Source organism: Aegilops tauschii, chromosome 2 (genome assembly GCF_002575655.3).
Source record: "Aegilops tauschii subsp. strangulata cultivar AL8/78 chromosome 2, Aet v6.0, whole genome shotgun sequence".
In the NCBI taxonomy this organism is placed as follows: Eukaryota; Viridiplantae; Streptophyta; class Magnoliopsida; order Poales; family Poaceae; genus Aegilops; species Aegilops tauschii.
In genome coordinates, this window is record NC_053036.3 from 437,759,069 (window position 1) to 437,770,738 (window position 11,670).

Genomic DNA, 11,670 nt, shown 5'->3' on the forward strand with positions numbered 1-11,670 from the left:
TGAATCTGTTTGCTCCATGGCCCAGAGGAGCAGCTCTATGGGAGTATCGCCGCCTTTTCGCTCTGTTGCAGATATTTGGCCATGGATGTCGCCGTCGCCGCTAGTTGGTCCTTGTTGTCAAACCAAGACTGTATCTCCAACATCCTAGCTAGCTTCACAGGGTCGCCGTCTGCGATCCTCACGTATCGGTTGTACTCCTCCATTGATCTACTTCTCCACAGCACCTTCACTCGCCGGCGGTGGTTTTTGAATGGAAGAGGAGAGGAGCAGCGCTGGTTTTGGATTAGAACGGGAGAGGAGCGACGCTGGTTTTGGACTGGAACAGGAGAGGAGGGGCGGTGGTTTTGAAATGGAAGAGGAGAGGAGCGGCGCTGCATATAGATTGGAACAGGAGAGGAGCGACGGTGGTTTAAGAGGAGAAGAGCGGAAGAGCGGCGCTGGTCTTGGAAGTATTTTTTTGTTGTTTTGCGTATTTTGGGTCAAAGTTTGACAAAGTACTGTATTTGACAAGCAAAATGTGAATGCATGTCACCAAAAATTGTATCGTTTGGTTCGTATCTGAATGTACTTTCAAATTATATTATTTTTCCAACGTATAAAATATATTTTATGTGCGAAAATCATGGTCAATTATGACCCAGAATAAAAGGGAGACTAGTTAATGTGGGGTCGCTTTCTTAATTGAAGGGTAAATTGATTTTGATTTTGATCCAGTCACAGCGCGTCGGCCCTCTCGTCCAATCCTAAATCGCTGCCGCACGTTCCTCTCCCTCTTCTCCATTGCAAAACCACCTCCTCTCCTCTCCATCATCTCCATTTCAAAACCACCGTCTCGCCTCTCCCTCTTCTGATCTTCTCCATTGCAAAACCACCTCCTCTCCTCTCCATCATCTCCATTCCAAAACCACCGTCTCGCCTCTCCCTCTTCTGATCTTCTCCATTGCAAAACCACCTCCTCTCCTCTCCATCATCTCCATTCCAAAACCACCGTCTCGCCTCTCCCTCTTCTCTATTGCAAGACCACCGTCTCTCCTCCCATCTTCCAAAGCTAGCACCGGACCACTCAGAAGGACATCTATGGAGAGGATGCAGCAGCGAATCAGGCAGATCGCCGCCGGCGACCAGGCAAAGTTAGCCAGGTTGAAGGAGATCCTTAGTTGGTTTGACAATGAGTGGGAGATTTCTAGGATGGTGCGGGACATGTGGCAATGTATGCGAAAGAGCGAGACGGCGGCGATGAGGGCGGCGATGTACATGTACTCCTCGGCGGCAGTCACGCCGCAGTCCTCCGAGTTCATCGAGTATCTCCTCTGGGCGATGGAGCAGACAGATTCGCCCGAGGAGACAGTCAGACGGAGGTGGTGGGCGTACAGGTCGAAGGTCGAGCACCCAGAGGATAATGAATCGATCGAGTATGGTGTGCCGTTCATGAGGGTGTAGAGCCAGCCGGAGCCACAGGAGTATTCGTTCTCCCACCGCAAGAGGAGGCCGGATGGCGCGACGTCACTTCCCCACCGTTCTCCATGGTTCCCTCGACGCTCGCCTCATTTGAACGGCGGCGGTAGGGTTTAAGGTAAGCTTCGCACTAACCTAATCTTCCACCCACTCATGCTTGCAATCAGTGTGACAGCTAATGAAAATCATGCTTACAATCAGTCTTCGAGTACTACGCCAATCACCCTAAAATAGCTCTGGACCTTTGGGTCAAAGTTGTGACACAGTGTACAAATAAAGAAAAATAGATTGGGGCTTCTTTCAGAAAAGTGTACTCCCTAGAAAACTGCCAATATAAGCTACTAGTATTTGGTTAGATGATTTGCTGCCGAGAATGATCCGTCCACAGAGAGCGCCACACATCCCACTGGTGGTGGTGGATGCCTGTAACACCCCAAAATATTGACCTTGTTTTATTAATTAAAATTTTGCTAGGAAATTAAATTTTTATTTTTCTGGATTTCTCCTTTGATTTCAGAACCCCTCTTCTCTTTAATATTGTGGGTTTTCACCTCAAATGGAAACTTTCCAAAAGTATTATTGGACTTGTGTGCCCTCTTTAAAAAAACAATTCTTTATCAGTGGATTTATTTGCATAATTATTTTTCATGAGCTTTATTCTTTTAAAATGATCTTTCATAAATTTGGAGCCCCTTTTTGCACTGCAACCATTTGATAAATGCTTTTAAAATTTTCACCAAAATTTGGGGATGTCATGTGAGGTTTCTACATCACTTTTATGCAAAAATATCTTTTGGTCATTGGAGATTTTGAGCTCTACATCAATTTTTCAAATCTGGTCCAGTAGGTATTTTTACACTACAACCTATTTAAATATTGTTCTAAAAATTCTTCCAACTGTTTGGAGATGTCAGTGGATGCTTATAATGCAACCTCATGCAAAAACCCAGTGATGTTCTTTGAAAAATTTGAATGAATCATCCTCATTTTCATTCTGGTCCAGTTTGGTGATTTGTACTGCAACCCTATTTTATTTTGCTCTAGTGCCCTTGAGCTTTTTCCTACTTATAGTTCTCGCTACCAAACCCTTAAGTCCAGGAGATTGGACCCATTGGAGTATTTTTGGTGCATGCAATGATAGCCTTTAGTTTATGCCAAAACTGGTTTTCTCAAAAACTTGCACTAACAAATTTCTGTTTTTGCCAAACTAACCTTACCACCTTCTTTAGCTCCTAAAGAGACTAGGATCTGGGGATTTTGGCCACCCCAAGAGTTGCCTAGATGCCCATGGCATTCTGTCGAACACCCTGTGTGCAGGGACAGTTTTGGCATGATTTCTAGTTTGCATTGTGAGCTTGAGCCCCTGACCCATCCAGCATGTCCACTAACCTCCTAGCTATCCCTAACCCTGGCCTGCTAACTACCCGCATCACCCAAGCTCTCTAGAGCGCGCTGGCTTTTCGTCGAACACCTGGTGTGCGTGCTCTGGGCGCGGCCAGAGCGCGCGTTTTGCACGTGCGTGCGCTCGGGTCGACGCATCCCGTCACTGGCCCCAGCTCGCCTGCAGAGCCGCGCCATGCACTCGCCCACTCACCGGAAACCTCCAAGCCTCCCTCGCGCCCTACAGCGCTGCCGTCAGGGCTCCCTTGGTGGCTCGCCGGCGTCGGCAGCGGGCTCTGCCGTGGAGGGCGCCGCCCAAGCCACCCGTGCGCGCCAGCTGCCCCCTAGGAACAGCCCGAGCTCATCCACATGCTCGTCGGCACCCGCTCGTCGCCGCCACGACGCCCTGCAGCTACAGCAACGGCGACTCGTCGTCGTTCTTATCCACCGCCGCGGAGCCAGCCCCGTCGCGCTATAAAAGGAGGCTCCGTGCTCCCCCGAGCACTCAGGCAACCCCAGGCCACCCCCCCATAGTTTCCCCTTAGCCAGCAATCGACGGGGAGGGTCCTTCTTCCTCGTCTCCGGCCAGTTCGGCCGCCGCCGAGCTCCGGTGCAATACGTCGCAGCCAGGCCCTCCCCCGCCAATCCAACGCCGCCAGACGTCTCCCCATAGCCTTGCGGAGCTGCCTAGCGCCTCAGCCTCGACCAATGACCACCATAGCTCGAAGCTCACTTTGCTCCCGAACCTCCGTCCGCCGCGGAGCTCGCCGCCGGTGACCTCCTCCGTCCTCACCTGCCTAGCACCCACCGGGAGGACCGCCCCGGTCTGGCGGATCCATCCCTGCCCTCGGGGCCCCGTGGGGAGCTGCCGTTCGTCGACGGCAATCGCCGGAGGCCCGCCACCGTTCGGGCAGAGAGATAGGAGGGAGAGGGAGACCAGTCAAACCTGACCAGTGGGCCCCCTGGACCCACTGTCAGTGACCCGCTCACCCGTCCTCTCTGGTTAAGTGATAGCGCAAAATCCCGAGTACGTCTTCTCTGCTTCGAAAGCGTATTTTCCCCCGAAGCGTTTTCTTTTCTGGGTTTTTTTAAACAAAACTTTGACTGATCTTTTACTGGCTATAACTTTTAAAATAAAACTCCAAATGAGTTGTTTCTTTTTCCTACCTCTCTCAAATTTCATCTAGTTTATTTTAAGATTTATTTCAAAAATATTTGGGATAACTTTTTGTACTGTATTTGAAATGTGTGTTATTTGAATATTTCCCAAAATAGGATTTTGGAGAAAAGGCAACCTTCAAAAAAATGCACCCCCACATGCATACACTTGAAGGAAAGCATTCTGAACCCTGGCTTAATATTTTTGGATGTTGTTGATACGGTTACAACATCACCTTGACTTGGAGCATACACTATTTTATGTGACGGTAAGATCATACGCATGAATGAAAAATGGAGTTTTCCTTTGCTGTTATAATGGATATGCTGGTGATAGTGATCGTCCTCGTAAGATTCTCATGCATGCTGTAAGGAAGTCGGGAAAGTCGCGGTCTTGGGTAGATGCGAGCTTGTCCCTAGTCCCTCGTTGAGACGAGTATGTCCAGTATGGCATAGTGGGGCTTGATGAGTGTTAAGCTTATCTGTTATTGGAAATGTTTTTGTTATGCTAACCATGCAGGGAACACTTGAACCTCCTGAGTCGGCCTTAGAGCGCGCGATATAAATTTGATCCCATGCTACGTCGAGGTTGTAGCCTCCCCACTTAGAGTTTGGCTTGACAGGTGTCGTGGGTGATTCCAGACACCGGTAAGTTAAGCTGGTGTGTGCAGGTCAGGCGTGTTTTCAATTAAAAGACCGTAGACGGAATTAGTCCCGATGGACTAAAGAAATCCGTTACCCGTGGGTAAAGAGTACACCCTCTGCAGAGATTATACATCTATTCGAATAGCCGTGTCCATGGTTAAGGACTACAGTCTGGGATAGGTCAAGTGTCGGTCTTAGTGTCGGTCTTCGGAGGAAAAACTGTTAAACCAGAACTTGGATCATGACTTGTGACTTGTGACGATTATGATTACTATTATTATGGACTAACCATTTACTTTATTTGTATTATTGAGTATCACTGGGATGGTTCTACCTCCTGGATATTCACTGTGATTATCCTTTATAAGCCCTTTATGTGGTGTCGCTCAGACGCCCGACTGTGGCATGCTTGTTATTTCTTTTATTTATAAGCCCTTTATGTGGTGTCGCTCAGACGCCCGACTGCAGCATGCTTGTTATTTCTTTTATTTATAAGCCCTTTATGTGGTGTCGCATAGACGCCCGACTGTGGTATTCTTGTTGTTTCTTTTATATATAAGTCCTTTATGTGGTGTCGCTCAGACGCCCGACTGCGGCATTGTTAATTTATTTGCACCCTTTTTGAGGAGTCATTTCAGACACTCGATCACTACATTCTATTTCTGTATTGCATATCCATATTTTTACCCGCATGCGTGCATCATAGATTTTCGTATATTTTGTGACAGACGTTATGATCATAGAGTATTTCGGAGCATGTTTTGATATATTATACCCGTGTTCTTAATGTTTGCGAGTACATTCAAACGTACTCACTGGCTTGTCCCTGGCTATTGTCTTGGCCAGATTTCTTGCGTGGAGAAGAGCGTTGCAACGACAGCCCCGGAACCCATGTAAAGGTGATAGCAGCCTCGCGAAGATAGGAGTTATCCTGGTCAGCTGTTCTTGTGGGAAATGGAGTCCCATAGACACAGATGAACCACAAACCGCTTCCGCCATCAACCACTAGAAACCAAGTGTTGTACTCATAGGCCACAATGGTCTTGTACTACATATTTTGTACTTGCTTGGAATTTCTTGTATCAAGTTGGTGCCTCATCAGCTAACAGTAATCCTGGGGCTGGTGAGCATAAGGGCCATTTTCTGGAGAATTAATATCCCAAAAATCCGGTCCTGACAGACTTGGTATCAGAGCCAGGCTGACCATTGGCTAATCCTATCTTAGCCAGGTCAATAAACCTAGGTTAACCAACCCACCAGACCTTAACCCAACCCCGGCCAAGCTTCCCGTGTAAGATAGCCACACAGTGACCCCGACGCTTTTGGCAGTCGGTGCCCAACCTATCAGCCTAGCCTGTCGATCACGCGCCAGTGACCGACACCTAACTTGTCTCATTCGCAAGCGTGCGAAGGAAGACTCCGCCCCTTTTTCTATAAAAAGGGCGCGCTAGCCTCAACCCAGCACAGCACAGCCTCTTTCCCAAACCAAGTCACGATGCCTGGCCCCATTGTTCACAATGAGACCACACCAACCAACCTTGGAGGTTTTGTGACCGTGCTCGCGAACCTCACCCGCTGTGCCTATGCATTAGAAGAGCCCCCAGAGTATGTTGTGTATCGAGCGCTCATGAACGGTGAGAGCCGTCAGTTCTGGGCCACTGTACACATTTACGGTAGGGGTCTATCGCCAGAACGCCCCTACAGGTTCACTGGAAGGACCACTCCCTTTGAGCCACAAGCCATCCAACTGGCAGCTCGAGAAGCTATAGTTCAACTCCGGCACTTGTCGCCCAGAGTTAACTGTCGCTCGTTCTACTACTACCCCAGTCCTAACGGGTATGGTAGGCCGCCCCAGGTTGCCAACGGAGATCACGAGACGGATCCTGCACTATTGCATCTGGTGCGCTATGTAAGTGCACTAGAGGAACTGTTCGATCAAATCACCCTTGATCTGATCGCAGCTCGTGGAGAACGGTTTCGCCGAGCCCCGGCGAGAGGAGAAGTGGAGCCCGACACCGACAACCCAGTCATGTTGTTCGGACACCTGATCGAGCCCTTGAGGTCTGCCCCAGCTATCGACCAAAATACTTTGATGTCCCCAGAAGTGCTTCGTCGCCTTTTGGGAACACACTCCAACGGGGTTGTGACCAACAACCCCCGCGATGGTCATCATCGCTACCCCGACCCTGCAGCCCCTCAACCTCATCCGGCTAATCCCGACGGTGAAACCCGTGGAGAAGCTTCGGCGTCCTCTAGGCAAGCCCGCTTAGATATTAACGGAGTAGACTAAGTCACTCGAGTAGTAACGAGCCCTATTATTTCTACGCCTTGTAATCGTATGAGTTTATATCACCATTATTAAAGGATGTCTGCTTGTGCGCCCCAGTACAAGAGAGGTTTTCTCAGGTCCTTTTGCCGTCTTTATTATAAACGTCATAACTATGTTTATTTGTGTGTTGCAGCTTATGTTTGTACCCAAAATTCGTGCTATGCGCAAACTCTTGTTTTCAACTAATGGGAGTATTATTTTTTTTTAAACAACCCTTAGCAAATCTCGAGGACGAGATTTTTCTTAAGGGGGGTAGTGTTGTAACACCCCAAAATATTGACCTTGTTTTATTAATTAAAATTTTGCCAGGAAATTAAATTTTTATTTTTCTGGATTTCTCCTTTGATTTCAGAACCCCTCTTCTCTTTAATATTGTGGGTTTTCACCTCAAATGGAAACTTTCCAAAAGTATTATTGGACTTGTGTGCCCTCTTTAAAAAAACAATTCTTTATCAGTGGATTTATTTGCACAATTATTTTTCATGAGCTTTATTCTTTTAAAATGATCTTTCATAAATTTGGAGCCCCTTTTTGCACTGCAACCATTTGATAAATGCTTTTAAAATTTTCACCAAAATTTGGGGATGTCATGTGAGGTTTCCACATCACTTTTATGCAAAAATATCTTTTGGTCATTGGAGATTTTGAGCTCTACATCAATTTTTCAAATCTGGTCCAGTAGGTATTTTTACACTACAACCTATTTAAATATTGTTCTAAAAATTCTTCCAAGTGTTTGGAGATGTCAGTGGATGCTTATAATGCAACCTCATGCAAAAACCCAGTGATGTTCTTTGAAAAATTTGAATGAATCATCCTCATTTTCATTCTGGTCCAGTTTGGTGATTTGTACTGCAACCCTGTTTTATTTTGCTCTAGTGCCCTTGAGCTTTTTCCTACTTATAGTTCTCCCTACCAAACCCTTAAGTCCAGGAGATTGGACCCATTGGAGTATTTTTGGTGCATGCAATGATAGCCTTTAGTTTCTGCCCAAAACTGGTTTTCTCAAAAACTTGCACTAACAAATTTCTGTTTTTGCCAAACTAACCTTACCACCTTCTTTAGCTCCTAAAGAGACTAGCATCTGGGGATTTTGGCCACCCCAAGAGTTGCCTAGATGCCCATGGCATTCTATCGAACACCCTGTGTGCAGGGACAGTTTTGGCATGATTTCTAGTTTGCATTGTGAGCTTGAGCCCCTGACCCATCCAGCATGTCCACTAACCTCCTAGCTATCCCTAACCCGCATCACCCAAGCTCTCTAGAGCGCGCTGGCTTTTCGTCGAACACCTGGTGTTCGTGCTCTGGGCGCGGCCAGAGCGCGCGTTTTGCACGTGCGTGCGCTCGGGTCGACGCGTCCCGTCACTGGCCCCAGCTCGCCTGCAGAGCCGCGCCATGCACTCGCCCACTCACCGGAAACCTCCAAGCCTCCCTGGCGCCCTACAGCGCCGCCGTCAGGGCTCCCTTGGCGGCACGCCGGCATCGGCAGCGGGCTCTGCCGTGGAAGGCGCCGCCCAAGCCACCCGGGCGCGCCAGCTGCCCCCTGGGAACAGCCCGAGCTCATCCACATGCTCGTCGGCACGCGCTCGTCGCCGCCACGATGCCCTGCAGCTACAGCAACGGCGACTCGTCGTCGTTCTTATCCACCGCCGCGGAGCCAGCCCCGTCGCGCTATAAAAGGAGGCCCCGTGCTCCCCCGAGCACTCAGGCAACCCCAGGCCACCCCCCCCATAGTTTCCCCTTAGCCAGCAATCGACGGGGAGGGTCCTTCTTCCTCGTCTCCGGCCAGTTCGGCCGCCGCCGAGCTCCGGTGCAATACGTCGCAGCCAGGCGCTCCCCCGCCAATCCAACGCCACCAGACGTCTCCCGATAGCCTTGCGGAGCTGCCTAGCGCCTCAGCCTCGACCAATGACCACCATAGCTCGAAGCTCACTTTGCTCCCGAACCTCCGTCCGCCGCGGAGCTCGCCGCCGGTGACCTCCTCTGTCCCCACCTGCCTAGCACCCATCGGGAGGACCGCCCCGGTCTGGCGGATCCATCCCTGCCCTCGGGGCCCCGTGGGGAGCTGCCGTTCGTCGACGGCGATCGCCGGAGGCCCGCCACCGTTCGGGCAGAGAGAAAGGAGGGAGAGGGAGACCAGTCAAACCTGACCAGTGGGCCCCCTGGACCCACTGTCAGTGACCCGCTCACCCGTCCTCTCTGGTTAAGTGATAGCGCAAAATCCCGAGTACGTCTTCTCTGCTTCGAAAGCGTATTTTCCCCCGAAGCGTTTTCTTTTCTGGTTTTTTTTAAACAAAACTTTGACTGATCTTTTACTGGCTATAACTTTTAAAATAAAACTCCAAATGAGTTGATTCTTTTTCCTACCTCTCTCAAATTTCATCTAGTTTATTTTAAGATTTATTTCAAAAATATTTGGGACAACTTTTTGTACTGTATTTGAAATGTGTGTTATTTGAATATTTCCCAAAATAGGATTTTGGAGAAAAGGCAACCTTCAAAAAATGCACCCCCACATGCATACACTTGAAGGCAAGCATTCTGAACCCTGGCTTAATATTTTTGGATGTTGTTGATACGGTTACAACATCACCTTGACTTGGAGCATACGCTATTTTATGTGACGGTAAGATCATACGCATGAATGAAAAATGGAGTTTTCCTTTGTTGTTATAATGGATATGCTGGTGATAGTGATCGTCCTCGTAAGCTTCTCATGCATGCCGGAAGGAAGTCGGGAAAGTCACGGTCTTGGGTAGACGCAAGCTTGTCCCTAGTCCCTTGTTGAGACGAGTATGTCCGGTATGGCATAGTGGGGCTTGATGAGTGTTAAGCTTATCTGTTATTGGAAATGTTTTTGTTATGCTAATCATGCAGGGAACACTTGAACCTCCTGAGTCGGCATTAGATCGAGTCTTGTCCAGTAACCCCCACACTTGCTTCGTAATACCACTTGTCCCTGCCATAGGTAGGGTACGGTTCAGTAAGTTGTCAACCCCTTTCTAGCACACACCGTACAGAGAGGCCGTGATGAGGGTCCCATGGCCATGGATTAAAGCCAGTCATTAACATTAACAATGGGACTAGTTGATGAAACATACATTAACAAAGAGAAGCACTTTGTTTATCTACATTGTAAATGAAATGATAGAGATGACACTCGCTCTATTTTAACTGTATTATTACTTCATTTTATCAGTGACACTAGGGTCGAGCAGGTGGCAAACGAGGTGTACCGTGCGTCGCAAGGATGGAGGCCGGGGGTGCTTAGACTGGGATGCTGAAGCTGGCTCTTTCAGTCACCAACATGGATGATTCAATTCATGGGACCTTTTGGTGCAGTTCACCTAAAATGAAGCAATGTCCCGTGAGCTAGCAGCTTCTTCTTCAAAAAAATTTAAGAAAAGGGCTCCAGCCCCGGTTCCATTTCCATCAGAAAACAAAACCCACAGAGCTTCTTCTTCATTAGTTGCAATAAAATTGAGCAACATCAAGGTTGGTTTTGAAGCTCTTGGAATGCTCTACTAAAATTTGGATATCATTTGTGCAGTTCAACTAAGATCGAGCGTGAAATGTATATCTCTGTTTGCACAAAAAAGGTGGAAAGGAGGGTGACTAACAAGTGATAAAACATGCATCAAATGAAAAGAAGCATGTTACTTATCTGAATGGCAATCCTGCAAGGACAGTAGCAATTTCTAAAGCACTGGCATTGCTAGATATTAGTGTGGGCATTAGGATTAACTATGACAACCGTTAAATACAACATTACTTTGGGCACGGGAGTGTAGGCGGACCAGGACAGTTGCATTTCTAACGAAAAGAACCAACTTATCTTAATGGGAAATTTTAGCAGGACATGTAAAGAAGTGCCATTGATTCATATTACTGGAGGCATTACATTGAAAACAACATTGGTTTAACGTGTCCTTACTTTTAACAGTGCGACTGCTACATTTTACCAGTGGCATTACATAAGAGTGGCTCGGGTCAACAAACATCAGAACAGGATATCTGGGTTGGTCCCATTTTTGTTCGGTATAGCCACCTTATACTGTGTGAGGCTAGCAAATCTAGTGCTGGACTTACTCTGTTGACTTGTCCCCCAGTCCCCACTTTCTTTCCTTTTTCAACCAATAGATCGGGTTTATATTGAGTTTGTACTGCGTTTCCCTTTATTTCCCTATTAGACCTAGAGACCAGTTGGATAGGCAGTCTCTGCTACTTTTCGCCCCCATTATTTCCTCTTTCGACCAGGTCCTAGATTTAGGTAACAAATCCTCCCCCACCCCCACCCCTTTCTTCCTTGTTTGAACCAAGTAGTACTAGATTCGAGTGCATGAACTAGTTTTACCTCTTAAACGTAAAAAAAATTAGGTGGTTTTCGAACAGCCGATCGATCCTATCTACGAGGGGGCCTGAGAAATAGTAAAAGATACAAATGCAGTGACGTCAGGAGCTCGGGAAGTAGAGCAAGGCCGGTTTCAAAGGAAGTTATACCTGATGGTCGTCGGGATGTCGCTAGGTGGGCGGCGGGAGGCCGGATCTGCCCACACTACGGCAGCGAGGAAGAATGGGTCGGAGGCCCTCCCTCGCCAGCGGTGCTTGGGAGAGAACGGCAAGGCAGGCTGATCGGGACGCGCCCAGCAGTGGGTAAGAGCCGTCGCCAAGGACAACCGCGTGAACGTTGCACCTTCTCACCT